General features: G+C 43.8%; 1 protein-coding gene across 5 annotated transcripts in view; it reads right to left on the reverse strand.

Moving 5' to 3' along the window:
- The window catches only part of CLYBL (citrate lyase beta like), a 233645-nt gene that overhangs the window by 68831 nt on the left and 152464 nt on the right, over positions 1-12350 (reverse strand). The gene's annotated exons all lie outside the window — the stretch shown is intronic.

A 12350-nucleotide genomic window follows, 5' to 3' on the forward strand; every position in this document is an offset into this window, starting at 1 on the left:
CGCCAGGCCTCCCTGTCCATCACCAACTCCATGACACCAAATCTCTGGACAGAAGGGAGGGGAGAGCCATTTGGTTTTCTGATGTGTCTTTCTCCCAGTGCTTAGACGGTGACGAACGGCCCACGTCTGGACTCTCTTGGTAAGTGGTGTCCCCACTCTTCTGGCCGGGTGAGCCATCGCTGATAGGTTTGCTAAGCATGGGGTGCATGAACCCTACCAAACTATACCCGGACCTTACCTGCTACAGTTTCTGTTGGTTAAAAAAAAAAAAAAAAAAAGCCTGAGCCCTGCCGGTATAAATATTTCAGGAGCTTGGCTGATGGCAAGCCTCGCACGACCATGCGGAAGCCAGGCATGATTGCCCTGGCCTGGTGTGGGGCTCCCCAGGTGGCAGGGGCTGCGAGCGGGCCACGCCGTTGGTGGGGGGTAGACCTGAGTGCCTCCAGTCATTCCGAGTAGCCCCTGGGCTGACTGGTGACGAGGGCTGACAGGCTCCTGAGGGGAGGTCCTGTCCAGTTTCTCTCTGAGGCAGGCATGATGGGCCAGGCATGGGGTCCTGAAGCCGAGACTGGGGACTTTCTCGTGTGACTGTGAGTACATTCCTCCTCCACGAGGCCACACTCATGGTCTCTTTGGAGGCCCTTGGCTCGCCGGAGGATTACCATTAAGAGACGTCTGCTCAGCGGCGCCAGGTTCTTTCCCCGCCCCTCGGGGGCCAGCACGGTGCCTCCATGCAGCTTCACCCAAGCCAGACAGAAGGGCAGGCCACCAGGTCTGGGAATTAGAGAGGGCGATCGATATGTGTATACGGAACACAGTCACGGACAATTGAAAAGGCTTACACGTAACCCCACTGGGAACGGCTTAAAACTGAAGCCTGTGATAAGTGACTCACGGAACCCAGACCCTGACGAGGACGCCTGGGGATGACCAGAGGTGAGGTTCCTAACATCTGTGATTCTCAGAGTTCAAATGGCTGGAAGTACGTAAACGATTCTAGGACTGGTTCTGCAAATAAATATACCTACTTAAAACAGGGAAGCATTTTTCACTCCTGAGTGATCCTGAAACCTTGAAATACGCAATTATCACTTAAGTTTCATGTCAAAGGCAAGACCATGTCATTGAAATATAAAGCTTACTACTTCAGTCCCACCGTCTTTGCAACTGGAGACAAGTGCCACCTCAGTGGTATACTGAGGGTCTTTAGTGATGGGCACGTGCTCAAGTGGGGAAACCACCTAGGGGAATAATTAGGGATTATAAAATTATGATAATGAAGGCAGATATGGGATTCAAATACAGATATTTTGAACTTCAAACTTCTGATAAGATACAATCAATAAGGATTTTTTAAAGTGTACTTTAGTTTTATCAGAGTTTAGTAGATTTTAGGAAGATCTTAACTGCATTGTAATTTGGGATTAATTTATATAGTTTGTTGTTTTACTAATGCAGTTGATTTTCCTAGTGTAAAGAAAACATCTTGAACCTTGGACCACTGACAGCTGGGTTTCTAATAGAAAACAAAAAAGGCAAACTCAAAATAGAGAAAGGTTGTATCGATCAGGGCTCTCCAGAGAAACAGAACCAAAAGGAGATAGAGAAGTGATAGACAGACAGATAGACAGACAGATTTATTTTAAAGAATTATCTCATAAGATGATAAGTTCCAAATCCATCAGGCAAGTTGTGGGCTAGAAACTTGGGCAGAAGTTGATGCTGTAGTCTTAAGGCAGAATTTCTTTTTCAGGAAACCTTAATTTTTGCTTCTAAGGCCTGCAATTGATCCCATGAGGCCCACCAACATCACCCAGGGTAATCTAATCTGTGTAAAGTCCACTGACTGTAGATGTTAACCACATCTACAAAACATGGTCCCAGGAACATCAATATTCATGTTTGATTAAATAACTGGGTATTATAGTTTAGTCAAGGTGACACATAAGGCAGATCATCACAGTAGCTTTATTCCAAGCTGTGAAAAAACAGTAACTGCCTTCAGTCCATGGAGATTCAGCCTTCTTTCTCCCCTTTGGAAGAGCCCAAGTAATACCCCATTATATGAGGTATGACTGCTCGTGATCTGTGGCTCTACTGTTTTCCTCACCAGATACCCATTGGAGGAGGGTCACAGATCCTGAGCCTTGCACAGATGATGTGCAGAAAGGGGACTGGCAAACAAGCTGAAACGAAGGGAGGAAGATCTACCTATTTGGGTTCTACCAGTATCTCTGAAGCAGTTCCTGCAAGCACAGCCAGTACACAAACGGTTGTCTGTGCTGCCCATCTGACTGGTCCCTGGTACCTGCATTCCATTACCATCACGCTCACCTAGTCACTCAATATGCCCTTTGAGCACGGTGTGCTCTTGACATGTGAGATTATGAACATATTGTATTGGGTCAACAAGCTATGGGTAGTCTTATCCCAGAGAAACATAAGCTTCCTTCTCTGCTAATTATACTCTAAATCTTTCCTGTCATAATTTTTGTATTTGTAAAACACTTTAAACACAAAACATCCTTCATCTGTGTGTGCTTAGTCACTCAGTCGTGGCTGACTCTTTGAGGCTCCCATGGACTGCAGCACACCAGGCTCCTCTCTCCATGTGATTTCCCAGGCAAGAATACTGGAGTGGGTAGCCATTCCCTTCTCCAGGAGATCTTCCTGACTCAGGGATCGAAACCAAGTCTCCTGCATTGCAGGCAGATTCTTTACCATCTGAGCAACCAGGGAAGCCCTCATCTAAAGAGGACTAAATCAAAAGCACAAAACAAAACACGGAATAAGAACGTGTCCTTCTGGGACTTCTCTCGTGGTCAGTGGCTAAGACTCCAAGCTCCCAGTGCTGGGGGCCTGGGTTCGATCTCCAGTCAGGGAACTAGGTCTCACATGCCGCAGCTAAAGATCCCACATTCTGCAAGAGCGAAGATCCTTCATGATGCAACCAAGACCCATGCAGCCAAATAAATAAATAACAAATTTTAAAAGAATGCATCCTTTCGATCTCTGAGGTCAGACAATAGTAACATTTACATGGTACTTTGTCATTTGTTAAGTGCTTTCACATACATTTATTTTATTTTTATCTTTGCAGCCACCTTGGGAGGTCGATGATGGTATTATCACCATTTTACAGATGACGGAACCAAGGCTCAGAGAGGTTAACAGACTTTCCTGATGTCACCCGGCCATCAAGCTCTGAAGCAGGGACAGGAGCTGGGATCTTCTGCTCCGAGCTCCATGGTGAGCTGCCTAGACTACTTTGGGGCTTGTTGCTGGTGACCACCCCAACTTGCAGACCTCAGTTTATGGAGTTCCATAAACATGGCCAGAATCTGACTGTCCGATAAATCATGAAGTGACTATTTACCTATGGAAGACCATTGCTGGAGGCAGTGTTCCCACATATGGTCAGGAACCTTTCCCTCTAGGTGTCTTACTTGGGTGCAGAAAGCTATACTGGGAAGCAGTGGGAGCCAGCACAGTGAAGAACAGGGAGTGAGAAGGGGGATGTGAATCTATTTCATACAGTGGAAACTTATGTCCTAACAAATAATTAAGAAAAAAATCCGAGGTTGTTTCCTCAGCTGATCATCACCAGCAGAGCCAACTTTGGATTAAACACTTCTGCTCAGTGGTTTTGACATTCTCAGTCAGGCATATCTTGATGAAATTAGAGATGCAGAAAATATTTTTTGATGGAGTGCAGGGGGGAAAAATGCTAGAAGGGAAGCCAATTCTGTGTGCAAACTTGTGCAGACAGAGATAAAGAGAAAGTAGGAGAATGAGAAGTGTGTGCGTGTGTGCGTGTGTGTGTATAAAATAAATGAAGGAAGATGAAAGCAAGTGACAGAAGAGGAAAGGGGAAGCTAGGGTGATGCTAATTAATTAAACTTTAAGATCTTGGCAGCAAGAGGTGTGTTTATCAACAATCCTCACTGAAACATACCTTTCCAACTATTAACTGTTTTATTTGCCAGAAATAGTCTCTGTCTAATTATTCTGTGCTTGTTTCAATCCAAAAGTGGAGAAGGAAATGTTAGTAAGTGAACATAGCCACTCTTATGCTATAAAATATACCTCTGCACAGAGGTTAATGTTTCAAAAATGCTCAATTAATGAAATGTAGCTGATTCAAACTATTTTTACAAAAAAAAATTAAGTGGAGGGGTCTATCAGTTTGAAGTCCTTCGAAACAGTGGAAAAGAAAAACTAGACCAAAGATACAAAAAATAATAGAAGTTTAACCATTTAGGAATCTCTAAATAACATGCTTATACTAGGCCAACAGCAAGTCAACTTGTTTTCCTCTTGGGATTTAAGTCTAGAAAAGTCTGATTTGTGAGGATAGAAGAAAGACTTGCAGACATGTCAAATGCTTTTAAAAGATTCTCTCTCATGTATCCTATCTGAGGTAGTTAATAAAGGATATACCATTAAAATAAGAGAATAAACCAAGAAAGAAAAAGACATAAGATCCAGTAAACAGAATATTCAACTCAACAATTAAATCTAAGAACTTCCCAGGAAGGGAGGGGAGGTCCCAAATAACAATCTAGTGAGCCACCAGCTCAAGACTGGAGCAGTAGATGGTGACTCTGTTGGAGAGTCTTGGATTCAACTAGGTGAGAGAAATGGAGAAAATGAAGCAAATTCCATAGGTGAAGGGATAAACTGTCATACACTCACAGAATAGAATACTATTCAGCAATAAACAGAAAAGCCATTAAACCACAAAAAGACATGAAGGAAACGTAAATGCATATTGTTAAGTGAAAGAAGCCAGTCTCATTCCAACTATATATCATTCTGGAGAAGGCAGAATTCTGGAGACAGGAAACATATCAGTGACTCCCAGGATTCCCTGGGAACAGGTGGAATAGAGCAGAAGGGATTTTTTAGGGCAATAAAACAGGATTGCCCTAACCCTAACCCTAACTGGATGGATCCAGTAAACAGAATATTCAATTCAGAAATTAAGCCAAAGAACTTCCCAGATAGGAAGGGAAATTCCCAGATAACAATCTAGTGAGCAACCAGCTCAAGACTGGAGACTCTCTTGGAGAATATGGGATTGAATTAGGAAAGAGATAGGTAGAAAATAAAGCAAATTCCATAGGTGAAATTAACTGTGGACTATAGTTAATATTTATGGTATCTGTTCATTCATTTATTCACAGAATAATGTGAATTAAACCAATTAAATGCCAGATATAGGGTTAGATGCTGGGAATCCAAAGATGAATACGTTATAGCACCTATCTTTAAGGTGCTCAGAGCCTAGTAAGAGATAACGGACAGAGATATACTTCAACATCCAAAATCTAATCCATCCCCTGAAAATGGCCAGAGAGCAAGTTTTGGGAGGGCATGAGCCTATATTCCATCATTATGAATAGAATCAAAAGTATTATGTTTTCAGCCCACCTGAAAACCTTTAGAAAACATTTTTGACACTTTAACTGCCCACATAACCATCCACCAGTCTACACAATGTAAAGGATTTAAAACATTGATTATAATTATTTAACAATGAATGAGTACTCATGGGTGTATTTTTTACAGTACATGAGACTATTTAATAGCAGATACAACTTATGTTTTCCTTCTACACCATATTAAACATGTATGGTAGTGTACATAAACAATGTAACTATATGCTAATGAACCTCTCTTGGAAGACAATAACATGAGATGGAATTGATGTTAGTGATAACATACATGTTTAAATGACATGCAGTGTGATCCCAGCAGGCATGCAGCTGAACACATTCTGACCTGAATTCATTCGAAATCCAAACTTTCTTTGCCAGTACACACAAACCCACGTTGGAATTTTGATCCAGATGGTAAATGCTGGGTTAAAAGTTTCTTGCAAGACAGTGACTGCTCCAATGGTGAGAGTTTAGACAGTGCAGGAGTTTTATACTAATATTGAGACTATGAAACAATGTGATGATGTCAAGGGTTATTCGATGGAAGTAGGAAACAAAACTGAACTTAGGTGAAAATGGCTAGGCATATATTATGTGCGCATACAGGCACGGCCATTCTGAAGGAGATCAGCCCTGGGATTTCTTTGGGAGGGAATGATGCTAAAGCTGAAACTCCAGTACTTTGGCCACCTCACGGGAAGAGTTGACTCATTGGAAAAGACTCTGATGCTGGGAGGGATTAGGGGCAGGAGGAGAAGGGGACGACAGAGGATGAGATGGCTGGATGGCATCACTGACTTGATGGACATGAGTCTGAGTGAACTCAGGGAGTTGGTGATGGACAGGGAGGCCTGGCGTGCTGTGATTCATGGGGTCGCAAAGAGTCGGAAACGACTGAGCGACTGAACTGAACTGAACTTACGGGCATGGTAAACAAAGGGTCTTGAAGTAGTACATCCATTGTTACTTTGATGAATTTCTGAGTGATGTTTTCCTTTTCTATTATTCTATTATTGCTGTTGCACTGTTGTTTGCTGTTGTATTGTTGTTTTTGCAGTTAAGACACGATTTTTTAAACATGCAAAAACAATGGATACAAAGATAAGCCCATGAACACAACCCCCAGCCCATGATCTTAGTGCCTGGTCAGACCACTGAAAGTGAAGGAGGTCCAACACTCAGGAAACATTACCCGGATCAGATTTGCTTTAGGGAACCTGGGATTCTCTGCAACCAGCAGCCAAGAATGCACGTATCAACATTTGTATAATAAAATACAGGTATCTTACTTTGCATAGTAGGTGGCTGAGGGTATATTACATGTTTGTAATTTAAATTATACTAAAGAAACACAAGGGGAACTCAGTATTTAAAAGTCCCTTGCAGAGAATTCTTTTGATGAGTAAAAATGTCTTTAACTTTAGTAGTCACCCCCCTGACTTAACTGTTTTGATAAGCTGGATTGTTTCAAAGCAGGGTATAACAGCAGCATCTCACACTTGTTTTAGACAATTATGGTACATCAGCTTGATGGAATATTAAACAGTCATTAACATTTATAATTACGAAGACTGCAGCGATGCGGAAAAAATGCTTGTGGTGTGCTAAGTGAAAAAGAGCTAAATATAAAATTATAGCGAAACTATTACTGCAACTAAGTAAAAATGCATGAGGAAGAGCAGGAAGAGAACATGGAATAAGAAAAATATTTTTACACACATCACATTTTGACCTCAAGGGGATTAAGTGGAGCTTTTCACAAAAGTAAATCCTACCTTACAGCTATAGAGATTGAAGAGGGCAGACCTCACGTTTTAACCACAGCAGTATGAGCTGCTGTAACAGACACCCACAATCATGGGGGCTTACACACTAGTAGTTCCTTTCTTATTCTTGTCAAAACTAATCTGTGATGGGGTGGAGTCGGGGTGCTGTGTCTGCTGGGACCCAGTGTGTCAGTGGTTCTCATCTTAATCCACAATGACCAAAGTCTCTCATCTGGCTGTTACATGGAAGATAGAGAAAAGCTTTTGTGGGTGAGAGGTTTTGGGGCTTTGGAGGTGGCACAGTGGCAAAGAATCCGCCAGTAATGCAGGAGACTCAGGTTCGACTCTTGCGTCGGGAAGATCCCCTGGAGTAGGAAATGGCAACCCACTCCAGTATTCTTGCCTAGGAAATTCCATGGACAGAGGAGCCTGGCTGGTGACAGTCCATGAGGCTGCAGAGTCAGACGCAACTGAGTGATTGAGCATGCATACACAGCTGGAAGTATGCATCACTTCCATCCACATTCTGTGGGTCCAAAGATAATCACATGGCAATGTGACACTGCCAAGGAGGGAGGGAAATGTCATCTACATAGCAGAAGGAAGTAGAAGAGGGTTTTGGTGACTAACTGGCTGATGTCTACCACACAAATTTCCACATCTAACAAGAGGGAGGGCAAGAACTGGAACCGAGGTCTTCCTATCTTAGCTCAGCACTTACGTTTTTATCTCTCACTCATATTCTGTGTGTGTGTGTGTGTGTGTGAAAGGGAAAGACTTATGTGTTGAAACCTAAGCAAAAGACAGTGCAAGTTGCTCAGTCATGTCCAACTCTCTGCAACCCCATGGACTTCTCCACGGAATTCTCCAGGCCAAAACACTGGAGCGGGTAGCCTTTCCCTTCTCCAGGGGATCTTCCCAACCCAGGGATCGAACCCAGGTCTTCCACATTGCAGGTGGATGCTTTACCAGCTGAGTCACAAGGGAAGCCCAAGAATACTGGAGTGGGTAGGCTAACCCCCAATCCACGAATCTAAACGGGGTCTCCTGCATTGCAAGCAGATTGTTTACCAACTGAGCTATCAGGGCAGCCCAAGCAGAAGACAGCTGTTCCACATTTAAGTACAACCAATATAGATTCTAATTCTTTTTGGGAAACACACTATATTCTCAGTGAAAATCATCCCTGGGAAGGAAATACCAGGGATGAACTCAGGTCCTTGAGCAAGAGAATCTGGTTAGGAGCTGACCTGGCTGAGAAAGAATGAGCAAATGCCTACGTAATTACGTGGCCCTTACATTTCCACTGTCACTCACATCTTTGCATAAGTATGATCCCATTGTCGATGGGAAGGAAGAAAATCCAGTCCTACCTGTTGCTTATATTAAGACCCCCCACCACTTCCCACGAAATCCCAGCCAGAGGGCACTAGAAAAGAGCTGGCATATTTATCTTCTTTGCCGCCTTCTTTTACTCGGCCTTGCTCAGCTTTTCAGGTCTATTCCACTGTGGCTGTGACCGATAAACATAAGCACACAGTCACTGGGAGCTATTTTTAAGCAAAAACATCTTTAACGGTACATTAAAATATTATTTGGGGCTACATCCTGAAAAACAGATTACTGTCCCAAATTTGGCATTTAAAAATTTATTTATTTATTTGGCTGCACCTAGTCTTAGTTGTGGCATGTGGGATGCAGTGCTCTGATCAGGGATCAAAACCGAGGCCCCTGCATGGAGAGAGGGAAGCCTTCGCTACTGGACCACCCGAGAAGTCCCAAATTTGGCGTTTCTCACATTAAATGTTTTCATTTGGTGAGAAATCAGTTCAAACCAGGACAAGTTGCCAAATCTTATTGGAACTTGGTGGAGCTTGGTGAGTGCTGTTTGTGTCAAACAAGCCAGAGCTTAAACTGGACAGTGAGAAAAATAAAACGGCTATTTTATATCCCTCTGTCCCCTGCCAAGGCTCACCAGTGCAATGCTTTGAACATTGAAGCACTTGGTAAATACTGAGCTAATCATGATGAACGTAATTATTATGTTATGCTGTTTGACTACAGTTTAGAAATGATTTAAGTAAGAACGGATAATCGAACCTACAGCAAATGCTGCCAGGCTGCTCTGCTTGTAGACTTCCTCTGAACTATTTTTTTCTTTTGGGCCACAATTGTGTGGCATGCAGGATCTTAGCTCCCCAACCAGGGATCAAATCCATGCCGCCTGCATTGGAATCGCAGAGTCTTAACCACTGGACCCCAGGGAAGTCCTTGCTCTGAACATTTTAAGGTTCATCCATTCTCTCATTCACACATTCCCTCATCACCCACAACCCCTACATGCTCTTCCCCATACATCTACACACCCATCCATACACGCCATCCACACACAAACACATCATACTCCTAGAGATACAACACACACACACACAACTGTACACACCCATCCACACACAGCATCCACACAAACACATCTATATACAGCATCCACATAAACACCATCTACACACACATACACATACACACACACCCCTAAACATACCCATCCACACACAAAAGTTGTGCCTTGAAGCTTGTAGGGTTTCAGGCCTCTTTTGGAACTGTGACGTCTAACCTTCATTCCTGGGAATGGCGCTCCTCACAGTTGTTCCACAGGGTGATCCTACCGGTCCTGGTGAGCAATTGGGGCTGAAATGTCACCTCAAGTGGCAGAGTGGGACGACCGGGGCCAGGCATGCCACCCTGGGGCCACTAGAGAAGCTTGTGCTTCAGGAGGCCCACCTTGGCTCTCTCCCCATTTTTTAAAAAATATTTATTTATCTGGCTGCACCAGGTCTGTTTAGGAGCCCTGGTGGCTCAGAGGGTAAAGTGGCTGCCTGAAATGCAGGAGATCCGGGTTCGATCCCTGGGTCACGAAGATCCCCTGGAGAAGGAAGTGGCAGCCCACTCCAGTACTCCTGCCTGGAAAATCTCATGGACAGAGGAGCCTGGTAGGCTAAGTCCATGGGGTTGCAAAGAGTCGGACACGACTGAGCAACTTCAGTTTCACCAGGTCTTAGTTGAGGTAGGTGAGATCTTTAGTTGCAGCATGTGAACTCTTGGTGGAGGCATGTGGTATCTAGTTCCCCGACCAAGTATTGAACCCAGGCCCCCTGCATTGGAAGTGTGGAGTCATAGCCACTGGGCCAAGTCCCTCTCCCAATTTTTCATTTCAGTGTTTGAAAGAAACCTTGCCTTTGGGATAAAGGAACATCTAGGAGGCTTAATTCCTATGCTCTGAATTCTCTGTTTCAGACTCTAAGACCTGGGTAAATTCCTTACTTTTTCAATGGGTTTGCCAGCCCTTGAACCAGGACTTGCCCATAACCCATAATATCTAAATGCTGCGGAGGAGGAAAGGGTAACTTAAGAGCTAGTGTCAGAATTCTTCAAAGAGAAAATGGTCTTTTAAAATTTTTTATAAAATTTTGATAAAGTTGGTATAGAAAGGCTAAGGGTAGAAAGAACTATTTCTGTTTGTTTAAAAACAAGCAAAAAAAAAAAAACAAAACAAAACTGGTTAGGCCATTTGCTAGTGGAAAGAACCCTCAGGGCAAGGCAGGGATGAACTAGGAATGAGAGAGAAAACCCAATTTCTCTGCAAAATAAAGTAAGAATGGAGAGGAAGCAAGGAGGGAGTAGGTAAGGTGGGGTGATTTTGGTCCATAACAATGGCCTATGTAGTTTTCTGTGATAGGAAATTTTGTGCTGTGATGTGATTCTCAGGGGTGGAGGACCAGGGGACGGCAAAGTGGCCATCATCTAGTTTTAGGTTAAGATCTCCTGAGCACTTATTGTAGGCCAGGCAGTAGATTATGCTGTCAACATGTACTTTTTTTTTTTTTTTGCCATACCACTCTGCATGTGGGATCTTAGCTCCCTGACCAGGAGTCAAACCTGCATCCCCTGCACTGGCAGCATGAAGTCTTAACCACCGGACTGCCTGGGAAGTCCTGACATGCGTGTTCTGATTTAATCTTCAAACCTACTACTCTGTGATAAGCCCAGGGCTTCCCTGGTGGCTCAGCAGTAAAGAACTCCCCCTGCCAAAGCAGGAGACGCAGGTTAGATCCCTGGGTCGGGAAGGTCTCCTGAATGGAGGAAATGGCAACTCACTCCCGTATTCTTGTCTGGGAAATTCCATGGACAGAGGACCCTGGCGGGCTACAGTCCTTGGTGTTGCAAAGAGTCAGACACGACCGAGCGACTGGACAGCGACAACAAATCCCCATTTTACAGAGAAGGACTTGGAGGCGTGCCGAGAGGCGGATACTCAGTAAATCAGAGTCCAATCTGAGTTTGACTGACTCTAAAATCCATCCTATTTATTAGTCACTGGAGCATATTCTCCTCGTGAACACTGAGGACTACAGCACTAAGCTATGGAGCAGAGATTATTTGTGGTTTACTAATTAAGGGTGATAAAAGCATCCCAGAAATGGCAAGCACTGAATAAGTACTAGTATCATTGTCTTGGAGCGTGACACTGACCTCTGAAGGAAGCACTGCCATCTAAAATGGAAACATGACAAGCCAACAAGGGCTTATTAACGTCATGTGAAAATGATACAGGTAAATACTCATGTTTGCATTCCACTGGATATTTACATTCTGAAAGCCATGCTCTCAGGCACTGGACTCTTCATGAAAGTCAGTCAGGATCGTTGGCAAATGCAGTAGAAAATACCGCCATATCACTTCATTTTTTTCTTCCCCTGGGACAATAAGAAGGAAAGCGGTGCACCATTTTGATGCAGGTCTGTAAAGCAGAAATCGTGGTGCCTTTACCACTCTTGCTTCAAAGAGAAGAAATTATAGCCTTTCGTTCTCCTAGCAGCATGTAACTAAGGTTTAGATGAGTGAACAGATGCATGCAAAAATCAGCCACGCGCATAGAAAACATTCATTTTCACAATCTGGTAAATCTGCTAGGTACACATGAAACGGAGCCAAATTGATTTCAGCAGAATGCAGTGCCACAGCCCCGGCACGACAGGGATCCTCCTCAGCCTCACTCCTTGGCAGGCCCGTTGCCATCCCAGATCCTGGGGGTATCGATCACCCAGCACCAAGGATGTATGAGCGGTTCTGTACATGGTGGCAC

This window comes from Capra hircus, chromosome 12, assembly GCF_001704415.2.
Source record: "Capra hircus breed San Clemente chromosome 12, ASM170441v1, whole genome shotgun sequence".
NCBI classification, from domain to species: domain Eukaryota; kingdom Metazoa; phylum Chordata; class Mammalia; order Artiodactyla; family Bovidae; genus Capra; species Capra hircus.